Source organism: Spermophilus citellus, assembly GCF_964194105.1.
Source record: "Spermophilus citellus genome assembly, chromosome: 9".
Lineage (NCBI taxonomy): Eukaryota > Metazoa > Chordata > Mammalia > Rodentia > Sciuridae > Spermophilus > Spermophilus citellus.
The window spans coordinates 53,515,163-53,533,761 of NC_138191.1; positions in this window are offsets into that span (position 1 = coordinate 53,515,163).

Genomic DNA, 18,599 nt, shown 5'->3' on the forward strand with positions numbered 1-18,599 from the left:
AGACAGAAAAATTAGGAATTGTTTATCAAGAACATTTGAAAACATTTACATGAACTTGTCATTTTAGGAGAAAAAATACACAGAATAGCTCAAAGATTGATTTACTAAAGCATCCTATTATACATGGATACTAGTTAGAGTGCTTTGTTTTAAAATATTTATATTGCAAAAATAAATTATATGATATTTTCCAAAATTTGTATGCTTTTATGAAAATGAACTTGACATAAAATTCATGACAAAAATGAAATAACATATCTATAATACAAATAAGTGAACAACAAATAAGTGAAAAGTTAAGGAAAACATCAAATTGGTCTGGTGTACATAACATAAGGAATTTTTTTTTTTAAATGGCTAGTCTGAAATTTTCTTTGGCCCAGATGTTTTTAATTGGCTGGTACAGACTGTCAAGAATTAAATACAGAATCTAATTAGTTTACTACTGCATTTTCTTTCAAGTGATAAGTTACCAGACTGAAACTAGTAGACTTTATGAAACTGTAGCCTAGTATTTTTTAGTAGGCACTACTCAGTCCTCAAATTATTCTGACAACTCTAATTTTTAATTATGTACAACTCTAAAATACAAATATTAGTTAAATGTAATTTTCAACCAAGTTTTTAAATACATTTAGAGCTTAATAGGGAAACAAAACATCTCTGCTGACATAAAACTAACTGAATCCAAATCCACTTTTAAGAAGTTAAGTTTTAAATGACAAAATCATGGAATTTGCAGGGAAATGGATGGCACTAGAGCAGATCATGCTTAGTGAAGCTAGCCAATCCCTAAAAAACAAATACCAAATGTCTTCTTTGATATAATGAGAGCAACTAAGAACAGAGCAGGGAGGAAGAGCAGGAAGAAAAGATCAACATTAAACAGATACATGAGGTGGGAGGGAAAGGGAGAGAAAAGGGAAATTGCATGGTAATGGAGGGAGACCCTCATTGTTATACAAAATTACATATAAGAGGTTGTGAGGGGAATGGGAAAATAAACAAGGAGAGAAATGAATTACAGTAGATGGGGTAGAGAGAGAAGATGGGAGGGGAGGGGAGGGGGGATAGTAGAGGATAGGAAAGGCAGAAGAATACAACAGTTACTAATAGGGCATTATGTAAAAATGTGGATGTGTAACTGATGTGATTCTGCAATCTGTATTTGGGGTAAAATTGGGAGTTCATAACCCACTTGAATCTAATGTATGAAATATGATATGTCAAGAGCTTTGTAATGTTTAGAACAACCTATAAAAAAAAATTAAAAAAAGAAGTTAAGTTTTAGATCAAACTGTTGTGAAAGTTAAAGATATAAAATAAGACATGCAATAATCTAATCTGGAAGCTAAAGCTGGAAAGTCAAGGTTAAAGTCTGATCAGGTTATAGAGCTTATAAAACAAAGCTTTACCCTAAGAATGAATAGTCACCAGATAAAAATCACAAACATCTTTTCCATTTTTATGTAGTATTAAAAAGGAGGAAATAATTAATTCAATTTACACAGGTAATACACTAATGAGACAAATTGAAAATGATGTTCCAGTTTTAGTTAGGGTTTTCTGGTTAAGGTTTTGACCCAGTTAAAAGTATTTCTACTTATAAAACAAATTATATCATTGAACATGCTTCAGGAAATCTTGAGTGAGAGATAAAGTAGCTTCTTCTGTGCAGATAGTGATTCAGGAAACAATATGAAGATGTCATTAATACAAAACCCACTTGGCAGAATAAAGGTCTTTCTGTGATTTCATATTTCCTCCTGAATACCTTATGGTACCCATCATGTTTTATCATGATTATTAATTCATTTGTCTTCTTCCTCACTAAAAGCTCCCTAAGCACACAGTGGGTCTCTCTATCATCTCTTCCAAATCTCTGGTATGTATGTACTCATTAGCTATGAACTGACAGGACAAGTAAATGAATGAGAATAGAGAAAGAAGAGTATAACAAAGAAAAAATCATATTACATAAAACAGGAATTGGTAGAGAGAAGGGAAATTAACCCTTTTTAAAATATCTTATTTACTAAAATGTGGAGAATGTTGAAAGATAATTAAGAAACTATAAATTTTTGGTATTCCAAAATTCATACAAGTGTTCCCATGCTTTGGTAGAGAGGCAGAAAAGGAGGGTAATAAACTATGATCTCCTTTAGGCATGTTTATATTCATGAAACCATTTAGATCACAACTGTCTCAGACTTTACCATCTTTCTTCATACTCAATATCTAATGATATCATTATGATCCAATTAAATTTTCATTAGTTGATCCTCATAACCATTTTGGTTTGCCTCATTGTTTTGCAGAAATTTAATCTTATATATTCTTTAAATTTCAACAGTTGTCCTTCAAGGAACAAAGATAGTCTGTATGTGAGGATGCTGTTTCCGCTAAAATGTCATCTTAGTCAATATAGAAGGGTAAAAATAGAAACAATTTTGGATAGCTAGCACTGTAAGAGTAGCCATCTGCTTCTCAGAAAGATATAAATGTGTTTTCTTATTTCTTTCTTCAAACTAATCCAAAAGATTTCATTTCTAAAATCCTACATTATGTTATTTCCCCAAATAAAATTTCTCATATTTTTATGGACAAATAATTGACTTGCAAACACCTTGGATGATCGTTAAATAACCCATCAAATATTGTAGATGGGTACTACATGAGATGATCCAGCAGCCATCTGGAGACCCATTGGACGATCCAGCTACCATTTTCCAGATTGAGAAAGCAATCAAACGAGGAAAATGGGAAGAGGACCACACCAGATGGTACTCCAGCTGAACTCCACAAGTGTGGGTACACAGCAGTACTGAGCACTTTCACCACTTGCTCAAAACCATATGGACATAGAGACATGCGGTTATTGAGGGACACCTATATCTTAAAAGAAGGAATAGGGCCTAAGTTAGAGTGCAGATAAATACTGTGTTAATTGGCAAAAAGGTGCAAACCTAGATTTTGCTAAATTCTCTATAACTGAAAATAATTTACCATGGAATATTATTATAATGACAATGTTCTAGAAATTCAAAAATTTGTGTGTGTGTGTGTATAGGGGGATCTGTGTAAATATAGTAAATTACTTATTTCTTATTTATCACAAAAGTTTTAGACAACCCCAGATAAAGCAAAGAACTTTATAAAAATATATTTTCTCTTAGTTTTGACCTCTGAAACACCAGCACCATCTTTGCTAATTGTGCACCCCATACAAATATTGGAAAGCTCAGCCAGAACAACGGAACTCTAAAGTAGAAATAAAATGAATGTATCCATCAAGAGAAAACAAAGGAAGATATTTTGATTTTTTGGAGTTTATGGTAGTTACTTTCTCCTCCAATGAATTTTGTCATAAAGCTTCTTGGAATGCTTACTAAAATGAATACATAGATAAAGCTCGTGTGGTAACTAACCCAAAGGAACTGTTTAAATCCACACTAACTTTTACAGAATATTTTAGCATGCACTACTCTTCTTATGTCCCCTACTTTGGCGTAGAATGAAAGCTGCAGGAAACAGGAGGTTTCTAGAGGTAATTTTCAGAGGTAGTATCATAGGAACATTTAGAAATGATGGCTTGAATGCTATGTGGACAACTAAAGTTCCACATTTAAGTTTACATGGAAGAAGTCAAAAATATGTTTTCCCACAAACAGACTGTCAGTATTTTTGAAAACCAACACCCCAGCCCAATTGTAAGTAAAAATTTTAAATCACACAGTCTTAAAAATCTGTTGGACAATTTCATTATAAACGAAGATGACCTCAATTTAAATGAAGTTATTATAAGAACAAAGTGTATGAAACATTCTCTGTGTGTCAGGCACAGTGCTTAGTTTAAATGGATTATTTAATTCTCACAACCACCCTGTGAGAAGAAAACATTAGCATTGTCAGCTCATGGCTTTCAGAAAAATCAATCTGACTGAAGAGCTCTTTTTTGATCTTTATCACCATGCTATACTGCTTCCCTTAGAATAATCTACCCCAAATATTCTGGAACTAATTACTTTTAGACATGAAGAAAGCACAGCATTTTTAAAAGCCCATATCTCTTTTTGATAACACCATTAATGTTTTGTAACTTCTGGATGCAACTTGGGTACAGCTGATTAGTTTCTAAAAGGTTTGGTCAAAATCTGTGTGTAGTGTACCAAGAGTTGTTGACCTATGATTTTAATCATTTTTAATTCTATGAAGATTAACTTCAGTGTTTTTGTTTTTCATTTTTTACTTATTAACTGGTAGATTCATTCTCCATGTATTGCCAATATTGAAATATTGATAATTCCTAGGTCTATCTGAATAATTTTGGTTACAGATCTAGAGAACCTAATCAAGTATTAGTCAGTGGAAGTCATAAAAATTAATCAAAATATTGCCAATCATGAATATGTAAAAATTAAGACCTACCTCCTCTAAGTTTCAATGGTTGGGATCAGTCAACTCTTCCTTCATTTCTAGAGCTGCATCTGAGATATAAGTGGATTGGACTTAATATAATTAATATTTTCAACTTATAACCTGAAACTATGGACTGTTGAATTTACTTTTACAAGTCAAAAAATGAGAAATTACTTTTGTATCACATCCAAATATTTTGCATAGAGATGTCAGAGGTCTGATATACTCCATTGCTCAACTTTGTGACTGTGAAGGTCTTGGCTCTTGTCATTCACTAACACAGTTAAGGCAGAGATTTTGTAACCAATTCTCTGCCTCTTTATCTCACAGCCATTTGTTGTCAGCGTGTATTTATAGAAGGGTTATGTTTAGGGCCTTTATCTCTCTCTCTTTAGCTTTTGTCATTCTCTAAGATCAAAAAGGTGAAAAAAAATATTGCATGTTCTCTATTTAAGAAGCAGTCCAATTTCCCTCACCTATGAAACCCTCAAGTCTGCCTCCCTGAGTAGCTTTTTTCTTTCACTCTTCTACTGCAATGTTGTAGAATTGGGCTACTGGCAACCTACATAATTCACTGTAAATTACTTTCGACACATATTTTCTTTAATGATTAACAAATAAATGTCTTTATGAGCCTGCCTGCTTTGTACGATGGCATATAATTGCTAAATATTTTCTATTTGCACTACTTGTAAACAATATGGATACACACACACACACTCCACCACCACCACCACCAACAACAATAACAACAACAACACCTGCTGGCTTAATGTAGACAAACTTTGAAAAGCTTCAAAATATATATTCAAATTTTGTAGAATTTCTCAAATAGTCATAATTACATACTTCCCAGATTAATCCAAGGAAAATAATGATTTAATACTTCTATTTTAAAAAAATTCGCCCTTCCCCTATAGTGTTATTTAAAATAAGTGACCAATTATTTAACTTTTCAAAACAAAAGAAAATGGGAATTGTCTATTTTAAAACAATTCAGATTTTATTTATTTATATAGATATGTATATATACACATGCATACATACACACATACATAATGCATATATTTTTATTATTATTATTAGTTGTTCAAAACATTACAAAGCTCTGGACATATCATATTTCATACATTTGATTCAAGCAGATAATGAACTCCCATTTTTACCCCATATACATATTACAGATTCACATCGGTTACATGGTTACATATCTACTTTTTACATACTGCCATATTAGTGTCTGTTGTATTCTGCTGCCTTTCCTATCATAATGCATATATTATTCTTTTATCTTATTGTATTGTATTAAGAAAACTTGACAGGGGATCTACCCTCTGAACAAAATTTTAAGTGTACAATGAAACACTATTAATTACAAGTACATGTTAAAGATTACAAAATGTTGTACAACAGAACTCCAGAATTTATTAATCTTGCATAACTGAAATTTTATACTTGTTGATTAGAAATTTCCCACTTCCCCTCTTCCTAGTCCCTGGCAACCACAGTTCCACTCTGCTTTCATGTGTTTGGTTTAAGATACCTCATATTAGTGGAATCACACAGAATTTGTGCTCTGACAGGATTATTCCACTTAGCTTAATATTCTAAAGGTTAATCCAGTTTGTTACGTATTTCCAAATTTTCTTTTTTTATGGATGAATAATATTCCATTGAATTGTTTGTTTCCACATCTTGGCATTGTAAACAATACTACAGTTAACTGTAGTTTGATAATATCTCTTCAAGATACCGATTTCAATTATTTTGTATATAAATACACAGCAGTGATTTTGCTGAATCACATGGTAGTTCCATTTTTAAAGTTTTGGAGGAACCTCCATACTGTTTTCCATGGAGGCACTTCCGCTTTGCATTCTCACCAACAGTGTACATGGGTTCTATTTTTTCCACACCATTTACAACACTATCTTTCAAAAAAAAAATAGTTATCCTAACAGGTGTGAGATGATATCTCATTTGATTTGCACTTCTCTGATGATTAGTGGCCCTGAGCATCTTTTGAAATACCTATTGGCATTTGCATACATTCTTTAGTGAAATGTCTATTCAAGCCCTTAGTCCATTTTCAAATTAGTTCTTCAATTTTTTCTGCTATTGAATTATAAAATATTCTTATTTCTTTTAAAACTTAACTCCCTTTCAGCTATGCTTTAGTAATCTTTCTCCTTTTTTTCTAGATTGCCTTTGCATTCTGTTGATTTTTCTCTAAAGACTACACCCATGCACGCACTCACACACATACACACACATTGTCAGAACTAATAAACACATTTCATAGATTTGCAAGATACAAAATCAACATACAAAAGTCAGTTAAAATATCTGAAATGGAATTTAGGGGAAAAACGTTCCATTTTTAATTGAATCCAGTTACATAAAATACTTAGTCATAAACTTAAAAGGACATGAAAGAGTAACTTACCGTATAATCAAAGAAAATAGTTGCCTTTTATAATTTTGGAAAAAAATAGCTTCAAACATAAAATGTATACTGTGTGCCATTAATAATTAGAACACTGTTTGTAATAATTAGGTCACTTTTCCTGTTAAGATAATGCAAATATTCTCCCCCTACAATAAGCTCAGCATATATAAAACATGTAGGCTTTTAAAATACAAATTACACAATATTACATTGGAAAAGAAACTTATTTCTAGAGATTTTTCAAGTGGAATTTCACCAAGTTATGAACATTTATGAATGTAATTTACTTTTTTACAGTGAGATTTGTATTTTTATTTTTTACACAATTGAGAAAGCTTAGCAAAAATGAAACGTTCTATGGCTGGAGGGCTTCCAGTTCAGAGTATTTTATGATGGGTATAATCAGTGATATATCGCAAGAACAATTTTTGACGTAACTGCCTTGAAAAAGATTTACATGTGTAACATTAGTTTTAGTTTGGGGTTAAGAGTTAAATTTTAACATGTGAGATTAATGAATTTAAGAGTTAATTTTAACATGTGAGATTAATTTAAGAGTTAATTAAAGATTCATTTAAGAGTTAAGTTTTAACATGTGAGATTAATTCTTATTCCCACAAATATGTAAGTAAAAGCTTTAAGAAATAGATGGAGTGGTCTTAGGTCCAGAATGGAATGTGGCGAGAATTATTCACCTTCCTGGTCCATGCTTCTGCCCCTCAAGTTTAGGATTCACATGTCTTCTGTCTGCTGCTGTGAGCATTTATGTTTTGAAATAGTCACAGAAGCAAAGTTCATCTCACTTGTTATTAGCACCTTCGGGTCCATTCTTTCACTTGCCAGCAAGTATTCACAGGGATCCATTCCCTACAGTAGGAACTTTACATCCAAACTTAGTTCATGCCTTCATGCAGACTTTAACAGGTAATAGAGCACATAATAATAATTACTCTTATAAACAAAGCAGCTTTAGGAGATAGAGATAGACATGACATTTGATCAGAAAACTGCTTCAAATGACAGAAAAAAAAAATGTTTGACTTTGTAGAGAACAAACATTGCAGACGGGAAATTAGCAATGGCAACGCCCTTGCAACAGGACCTGTGTGTGCAGTGAGGACTTACTGGGTACTCCACTTTTCAAATTTGAGTTTTGGTAACGGCAGTGCCCTGGCCCGGAATTCCCTTCCCCACTTCTTAATCTCCTATTTTTCGTCTCTAAGACCCATCACCATCTCTAGCACATGTGGCTTAAGCCCTGGAACTGGACCAATGCTTTCTCTCCCTCTTCCCAGAGCACTTGTATAGATGTTAGCATTTTTCATTCTTTAATTTCCCCATTTGATGATTAAAACCTAGAGGAAGAAAAGCAGGAACTTTCTCTAATGAGTTTTGGTTTTCCCAGGATCTAGTACAGTGTTCAGGTCATGAGAGTCTCCATGAAGAAAGACATTGTTGATTATGAAATTGTTTTATACACCCTATTTTCATTTCTTCAGGCTATGGATTGTAAAGATTTGTCTTCAGACACATCCTTAGAAAGTGATGCACTTATTTCGGAGATTATGTCATCATGACAGATTCCCATTCTTAAAATCAGCATTTTTCTGGGAGGCTTGTTTTTAAAAATTCTGAAAGGTGCCTAGACAAAATTGGGTAAAATTTGTTTATCTTTGTAAACAAAACAATATATTAAAGACTCCACTTGCTAGAAATGGTTTGTTTCACACCACAAGATAACAAATGACACTATAAGTCAAAATTTTAATGTTTACAAGAAAATCAAGAGAACTATTCCAGATTACATTTTTGTTTCATCAGATTTTCATAACTAGAACAATCGTAAAACCAAGAACTATTTTTTTTCTGAATCCGACATCTATATTGTTTAACATTGTAAAAGAAGGTCTATAAAAGCCTTAAGATGAATATAAAGATAAACCAGTGGCATACAGGTACAATTTGGTTTTGATTGAATAAACAACTAAAATTAATTATGTGTTTGAATTTTGTAATTTGTTCATTTCTCAAAAGAGGTTTTATTTGCATTTTTAAAATTTTGAAATATTATTAGTTTACCTTAAGTATTAGATCATTGTGACAAAGTACTATCTAATATGCCCATATCCAAACCAAATCATATGGTCATTTAACAAATTGCCACTGTATTTCTTGGCTTTGATGAAAGTATATTCTTGAGTAATTGCTCTTTTCCCATTTGCCAGTATACTGTCAGCTCTCAATTAACTGCACATCGATGCTCTGTACATAGTAAGCATTGCCACTTCTCAGCTGTTTCTTCCTTCCAGGACCAATGTAGTGTCCACCTCACTGCTCTCCCACATGTGGGTTTTCCTCCATATGGTTCTCTTAATGAGAAATTAGAATGAATGTTTACTCTTCTAGGCATTTCATATGCATTGAGATGACCAAAACACACACACACACACACACACACACACATATGACCCAAGCGCTGAGTAAGCTAAAATTCTAAAGGTGAAGGAGTGGAGAGGAGATAAGTACATGAATAGATCATCTCAGCACAATAGAAAACACCATGAGGAGTGAATGGAGTGCCACAGCAACCATGAGGAAAGACCCTCAGTTCCCCTTGACAGGTTTCCTAGGGAAAGTACCACTTGAGCTGCTGCTGGAGCAAAATATATAAATAAAATAACTCTTAGATATTGAAGATCATTTAAGGGTAAAGACTCGGCTAGATCTTATACAAAGACATAGCAGAGTGAAGACAGTGTAAATGGTCAGATAACCAAAAATATGACCATATACGGAGGTCTTTCTATCCAGAGAGAGAGAGGCATCTCTGGAAGGAACCTCATTTTGTGGCAATGCTTTGTTTAAGTCTCTGTTAATGCCACAATCTGCATAAATGGGCACTTCATGAATATTTTTTGTTTGATTAGGTGAAGGTTAAATTTGTCTCTTAGAGAACTCAATACTAATCACGGTTAAAGTAAAAAAAAAGAGTAGTATTAAAAGTATCAAAGAATAGTATTAAAGGATAGTAGATTCTTGATATTTTTCTGCTTTTGAAATCTTAAATTTTCAAGTTTTCAGACAAATACATTGGCTTAGTTAAATTGAGAGATTCTTCCACCAAAGGTTAATCACTTTTGCTTTTGACTTGAAATGTCACTCTGTTGAAAGTAATTTTCTTCAAAGAAGAAGAAGGAGAAGGAGAAGGATAAGAGAAAAGGAAAAAAAGCAGTTAAAAAATCTGGAGACAGATGTTTTGTACACAGAGATGGTTAGAGGACAGCAAACAGCATTAAGCATGATTCTCAGTTGTCTGCCTAGTCACCAGCTAAGTGACTCCATATTACCAGAAAAGGAAATAATCCAGAGTTTCAAAAACTATCATTTTAAGCATTATAAACTTTTGGAGTTTTTTGGAGCTCACAAGGAGTCCAATTTCAAATGATAAATTCATAAATGGCACGGATCTATGATAACACTCATATTTCTGGAGATTTCCCAGATGTTTCTCCATTTACTTACTTATCAGAGTTATTAAATCTCTCAGCCTTAAGGACTGCTGAACCAGAAGGGAAAGTCTTGAGTCAGTTGCTCTTCTTTTTGACTTACCCTGTTCATATATCCTTTATATTAAATATCCTAAAATTGTAGTGCAATACCTAAAAGCAAGTTTGCAGTACATGGAAGTGCTTTGGAAAACTGGGCATGGTGGCCCACACCTGTAATCTTGGGAGGCTGAGGCAGAAGGATGGCAAATTCGAGGTCAGGCTGGGCAAATTATTAAGACTGTATCTCAAGGGTAAAAAAAAAAAAAGGGAGAAGAAAAAGGAAAAGGAGGTGATCTGGGGAAAAAACTGAAGTGCTCCAATATTAGCAGAGCTGCTGAAAGATGACATCAAGGAAATTTGAGCTGTTTTTCCATGATAATTTAAGGGACTCAAAGTCCTCTTAAATCAGATCAGTTCTCTAATATAAACTCTGGTCTGGGATTCAAGAAAGCACTAGGAAGAGACATCTAGTGTTTTGTTTGTTTTTGTTTATTAGCTAATATAACCAATTAAACTGTAAAATACTTGTGTTTTTTTTCTCACAAAGAAACTATTTTCAAGTCCCTCTAAAACTGTAAGGCTTTAGAATAACTAGGAATATTATAACTACTATATTATTTTTAACATCATCATGATCTTCATCACCAGATAGAAAAGGCCAGAAAAGAACACATTGTCAAGTGCTTGCTAATTTCTCTTTTGCTTGTTTATATTATATTTTCCAAGGTGATGCACAAACTTAAACACTAATATAGAAAGAATAAGAGGAAAATCAAGCCCATCTTCATCCTCCTGTGATGAATATTGAAAGTTAATTGTGGGTACCGTATTCATTGAAAGAACAGGGGTCCTCAGTTTGATTTTGCATGTCTCATGGAGCATAAGGTTGGCTTCTTTCCATGCTGTCTCACTACCCTCTGAAGAACTGATTTGCCTATGACAGGTGGCTATCATTTTAGTCTTCTCTTTCTCCTTAATCAAACTCATATGAATTCAAATATAGAGATAAGAATTTTCTGTTCACACCATTTCTTGGGAGCCACACCAGCCTCAGTGCCGACTTCAGAATGTATATTCCAAACTTCACTGTAGAAAGGGTGATTTTTCTCTTGCATTGTGACACATGATGCATTATTCAAAATAGCAGTTTTCTATAAACGCTTCAAATTTCCAGGCCAGTCTTCTAGGACTGCAACTGCCAACAGGGAACAGGCAGGTACAGTAAATGTGTGAAGTGGGTCTGCAGGGAGCTGTGTTAAACCAGAAAGTACATGTCCTGTGTAGAGGGAACAGCTGCTTTCAGTTCTAGCCAATAGTTGCCACATGAGAACGTGAGCCCAGTAATATCAGAGCTTCCAATTTTTCAAGAGAAGCTGGAAACACAGAGATTCATATAAAAGACAAATATCTTGATGTTTAAATACTGGTTTAAATTTTTTTAAATTATGCTATCCAAACAATTCCTTTGTGGTCCAAATTTAGTCCACTGGCAGCCACTTTGCAACCTCTGCTACCCACATATAATCACAACTTTGTTCATTTTATCCACTGATTAATTCATAACTCACATGTTTGAGCATTGTTTCAAGTATGTCCAGGGATGATCTCAATAATCTAGATAAATATATTTCCATTCAAGTCAGCTATTTGCCTGTGCTGCTAAGTTTTCATGATGGAAAGTAATTTGCCCCATCAATGTCCATTGTGGAGACATATCTTACACTTTCCTTTAATTCTTCACTTCATTTAAATATTTGGATAAAAGATTGTCTAAGTAAATGACCCTTTAAAAATCAGATGCCAGAATACAATCTCAGGCACAGCTCATAAAACGCTTGGTCTCTAACATGAAAGACAATAAACCTCCCTGAGAGACTGAACATATCACTCCCTTCATATGGTGTTCTTCAAACTTTGTTCCTTGGAACCTAAAAGGCTTGAAGTTTAGAAGAGGCCATATCATGGGATAATTGAAGGTTATCCTTCGGAATGTAGATTTTACTTAAAAAGTTGGAGAGTATTTGTTTATCAGATTATAGAATTTAAAAATTGGCCTGTAACTAAAGGTGTCTTATCTTCAGATCAGATGAATCCCTCCATGTCCATAGAAGTGTTTTAGAGAATCTATTAGCCACCTTATATGTGCTCAATTCTGTATGGATATGAAAAATGGCATTTTTCTAGTACTTTTGTCATATTTTCAGTGGAGATCATGATCCAGCATATGATGTGTGATCAATGATGTATGATTATATGCAACAGATAAAACGTGGCAATGGGGTTTGATATTAAGAAGTCATTGTTGAGGAGAGTTGGCAAGCATTCATAACAGATTCCATAAAAAAGTAAACATAAATCACTGATCAAGGCTGAATCATAAGTTATGGGGTCAGGAAAATATTAACACAATTTTCAGTACTAAAGATAGAATTCATCAAGAGAACTAGGTAGTTGGAGACTGGGGGTGAAAAAGCACAGACAAAGGAGAATTTAGCATGTAACACATTGAATTTTAAGTACCTAGAAACATAAAAGGTCGAGTAAGGACTTGGAAATAGCTGTAGATAGAAGTGTCGGGGTGGATACTGTCCACTGTGGTTGAAGTTTTGAGGGTCAGTGAGATGACCCAGGTGGAAGTGCAGAGAAGAGACGTGCTGTTGTCACCCATTTGAAGGACACATTGGTGTGCTTTATTTACATTGAAGATCAAGGTCCTCAGCACCATGCCTGCGTTATGCATACTTTTGTATCTCCCAGTGTTTTTTTTTTTCTTTTTTTTCACTCCAGTACATATAGTAAATACTTTGTAAATGTTTCTGGGGTGAACAAATGAGAATAGCACCAATAATAGAATCTAAGGAATGGGAAAAGGATGGGGCCCAGAAAGGAAGTTAAGAAGGATTATTTAACAGATGGGATGAGAACAAGAAGAATGGAAGCCAAAAGAGAAGAGTATTTTAAGACACCGAGAATGGTCCTATAGATTGAAATGCTTCAGAGAGCTCAGTTGGAACAAGGGTTTAAAATCAGCTGCTGGGGCTGACAATAGGAGAATGTTGGAAAATGTGGTTCATATTTTAAATTAATCACTGGAACTAATCACTGGGATTTTGGAATATATCCTTTGACGAGTTGGAAGTCAATCTGTATAAGGCAAGTTTCCAAACTCAAAATTTAGCAACATAACTGGTAGTATAGATCTAGTATAAGACACACTAACAGGCAATTAATTGTGCTGAGTTTCATTACAGGTTTCCTAATTGAAAGTGCTTCCTGCTGATAGGGTAAGCTTAGTGTATATTAAAGGGAAAAAAATGAAACATACAACATTTCCACTGTGATTCTCTAACAATTAAAAACCCAAACAGACATATCTGGGAATGCACTGATTACTTAAAGATTTCAAAATTTTCAGTTAATATCTTCTCACACTGAAAACTACACAGAAAATATAAATTGGAGGATTACAATTCTTTGACAAAAATCAGAAGTCTTTCATATTTTTTTTATATTTCCTTGCTTAAGTGCTTATATCTCTCCAAGACAAGAAAATGGCCATTTTTAAAATGCATTCTAATAAGAACCAGCCTGTTGTTCCTGGAAAATTAAAATCTCATAAATATGCTATACCTTTCTGCAGCTCAAAGATCTTCATCAGTTTCCCTAATCAGGTGGACTTTTTGAATATGAAATATTCAGGCATTCAATTACATGTGATATAGTGCCATTGTAATATTTCATTGTCATGCTTTGAGAGAAAGACACTAAAATCAATCTAATAAATAATTGCATTTGAATGACATCATTTTATTGTTAAAAAAATAAAAGTAGGAAAGTAAGTATATGTTTATCACAAAAATCAGAATGATTATCTTTTAAGCATTAGATATGTAACAGTGCTTTACAGTTTTCTTTGATAATGTCTTATAAATCCAGAAATTACCAAGATTTTTTTTAAACCCACATGAAAATTTGACAACTTGGAATTACTGAGCAATCATTGATCAACAATTAGCTTTGCTTCTCAAAGCCCCGAATAGCTACCAGGAAGTATGACGATAAGCTATAGAGTTAGGGATTTTAAAATGTCAAGCTACACTAATAATTCATGCATCCTGAGACCATAAACCCAGAAGCAAGTCAATAAAAATGGCATGCTCTTTGGAAAACAGGTAAAATTAACATGCTAATGTTTTAAGTTGAGAGAACATCACAGAACTTTGTTAAATCATTTTCTCCAGCATACAAGGCTACTGATTTGTTTTATGTATTGCTGTTACTTATTATGCCTCCTAGACATGTATCCCAAATGCAAGGCTATACATACTGTCAGTTGACAAAGGGCCTAACATGGCATGATAGCAAAACGTGTATGCAATAAAAAGAAAGAAATGCACAAAATAAATATCAATACCCAAACAAGTCAAGTGTGCTAGAGGATACAAGAGATTTCAACTGCAGGTAGCCTTTAAGGAGAGAAATGGCAGAATAATGAAGGACGCTTTTCTGGAAGCTATTCTTTTGTTAAGATAAAATTTGCTTAGATTTGTTATTTTTATATTATTTTGAGGTAGCCTATTTTAGAAATCGCACTTAGAAGTAGGACCTCAATTCAATGCTTAAAAAGCTACTTGCTCTCCAGAAACTATATTTTATTTTATTTTTCATGGTCTTCATATTTGAAAGAAGGTTTAAGAATAGCTGCATTTGAAAAGGAAGGGAATACCGGACACAAGAGAAGAGGGGAATTGTGTTTTATTGAGGTATTTCTTTATTACTACCCTGGGAATTGGGGAAAAAAAGTCACTAGAGCCATCAAATAAGTCTCCCTAAAAAAAATCTTTAGATCAATCTTTAATGAGAAAAAAAAAGATGTTCATTCAGATCTTGTTTTATGCACACTATTCTGTCTTTTCCTAACTCATCAATATGTTCATGATTCTTAAAGTTAGTATTTGAATTAAATGCTCAAGAGCCTTGAATGACATTTACCCAGCCATTAAAAGATACATAGATGAATTCTATGGCATTGATAAAAATCCTCGATATGATTAGTGACCCTCTAACTAATGACATTTCCTCCAAAGTCTCAAAATCACAACAAAACATAAAAAAAGAGCACCTCGTTACAAAGGAACCCACCATACATTATTTAAAACTTTCCCTCGGAGAGAGCAAGGGATAGAATGCATACTGAGTAACTGCTACTCAATGTGAAATGATTCTTTTTCATGGAACTCAGAGTGCAGATTTCTGACTGGTCATTATGAGAAAAACAAATACCATCTGCAAATAATAATTAGAATATAATACTATTTAAGCCTTTGAAAAGAACATAAAATATGTATATAGAAGCTCTGAAGCTAATAAAAATATAATGTAGATTACTTCAAAGCATTTCACATTTATATTCCTCAACCACTAATAAAGTGAAACAATGTTAAATCCATTTTTTTTAAGTCCTATTAAAAACTCTCTGCCGCATCAGGAATGGTTCAGCTCACTTGAAGTTACAGCCTGGTTTAGGAAAATTGCATTTTACTGCTCTTCTATTGATTTTTAGCAAATTTAAAATGGTCACTATCTGCTGATTCTGCTTATTGTTGAATTTAAAATGCCATAGTATTTACATAGCACTGAAAAATGACTGTTTTAGTGTATTGTGCTTTTAATGCTGCTCTTTTGTGGTTTATACAGCTAGCTGGCTACCAAGAGGGCATTTTGATGTCATCCTCCTTTGTAGCATATGATGAAATCTCAGATTTCTCTTTAATCAACAATGGCATATTGACTGAGAAATAAAACCATTTCTCATTTCCTTTTTTTGTTAACTTTCAAAAAACTGATCATTATCACAATTACTTTGCATAGGTAGTTTTTATTAAAACTGATACTTAAGTATCAGTGGGTAGTTCAACACTCTAAAAGGTATTTTCAAATGAATACAGTACCATCTTCTAATTAGCACCAGCAAACAAAGATTTCAAGTTCTAATTTCTTACTAAGCTTACTCGTAAAACTTCTACCCAAAGATAACTTTATTGTTCAGTGTCTGTTATCAGTAAAATCACATATATAAAGTACACATAAAATTTCAATTATAAGTGTTTATTGAATGTCCATCCCATAAAATATGCTTTTTCCTATGATTTTACAAATGATTTATTCAGAAGATGGCCTTAGGCAATGGCTAACTATCATGGTAAACAATTAATTTGCATCAAGCAATAGACAAAAGAGCTTTTTTTCCCTAAATCCTGTTGAATGTGATTCTTTTCCTAAAATGGATATTATTGAACAAAGCTATAGATTGAGTTGCTAAGCGTCCATTAAAAATGCAACAGCCACATGTGATGAAAGGCACATCACAATGGCAAAAATGAAATTCACATTCTTCACGCAAATTCATCATGATTATAGCTCTCAGTAGTGTCACTATAAGGGGCTATAAGTAATTTTATTATAATCATGTAAACATTTATTTTAGGGTTATTATTTAGGCACATATAAGAATTCTACTTCCCTGAAATTTGAATTTAACTAAAACTATAGCATTTTTTCCAACTAACAGAATACGTTTTATTCTGGAAATTTTTAAATTGTATTAAAACTCAACATTTTTATTTGTTTTATATTGCTTTTAATATGACATCTCTCAGGCCTCACAACAGACTTGAATTTTTGTCTTAACTATTAATGAGGGTCAGCACAAGGATGAAGAGCGAGAAAATTGGGGTTCCTTAAATGCCTTTCATTTAGTCATTCATTCCACAATCTTTTCAGCCAGTTCCTATTATGTTCAGAACACTGCACTACTGTGACGCTGAACAAACTTCATACACATTAAATTAATGCAATTCATTCATAAATATTTTCCACACTTTTATTTATTAAATTAAACAGCACTGAAATAAAGGTCTTCGGTGTGGTATTTACCATGAGCAAAATTGTCTCATAGAACTATTTTCTCTCCATAGACCTTTGTCATGGGGATGAAATCTAGCAGTTATGCCAACTTCCAAGTTTATTTTTTGTCCAAAGATCATTCTTTCATCTCTGTATTTACCAGCTTGGCAATAATATAACAAAACATAATCAGTGTTAATATGAAGGCAAAGATCTTTTAACGACTCTAAGACTTAGCTTTAAAATATAAATGAAACATAAACTTCTATTAGTTTCCAAATATTTAGATTCAGGTTTTCCAAAGACAACGTTACTTGTAAACAGGTACTTAAAGTGTACATTGAAATATTCCTTCACAGGAAAAACATTAAGTTTATAGCATGTTTGGTGAATTATGAAGGTACTGTTTTGTATGATTTTGTAATTATTTCTCTTTTTATTTTTTTTTTTTTTACTTTTAGGTGGACACTATTTCTTTATTTTATTTTGATGTGGTGCTGAGGATCAAACCCAGTGCCTCATGCATGCTAGATAAGCACTCTACCACTGAGCCACAACCTCAGCCCCTTGTAATTATTTCTTAATTGCTAATTTTACATGGTTGGGAATTTTTTAAATTCCCAACTTACCATTATTATTTTAAACTTAACAAAAAGGAAATATGGAAATTGCATACTAAGTTTATGCCTCAATTACTCATAATAATTATGAATCAAGTTATCAGATATAATGTAGTGTGTCACTCAGGAGTAAATGATGAAATTTTCTAGTATATGGGATAATCCAATAGTGCTTTTTGAGACTGTCAGATAGGGATACATCAGCTTATGACTGTGAAAGACACTCCTTTTTTTTTCACTAACAGAAGCTGAGTCTGTTTTTAAATAAGATTTTTGTAATTATACACATAATTTAAATTTTTGTAATTTTGAAAACATGTAAAAATATATAAAGAAATTTAAAAAATAGTTGGGTCACCTTGTCTACTTGATCACTTTATCTCCTTGATGGTTGCTATGTATTTTAAATATAGTTGGTAGAAATGGATACAAATATTTTTATGTACATACAGATATGATTCCTTATAAACGTATTTAATTTTTAAAGGCTATTTTCCAGTTGTTGCTTTTCATTCATTTAAATTTTTTTTCATACTATGAATAGCTATCATTATTTCTAATTATTTGTAATATCTTTTCTTTCAATGGGTTTAATTTATTTTCCCAGTTTAATTTTATTGGTTGTTGTTTTCTTGTTTCGATATTATAAATGTTACT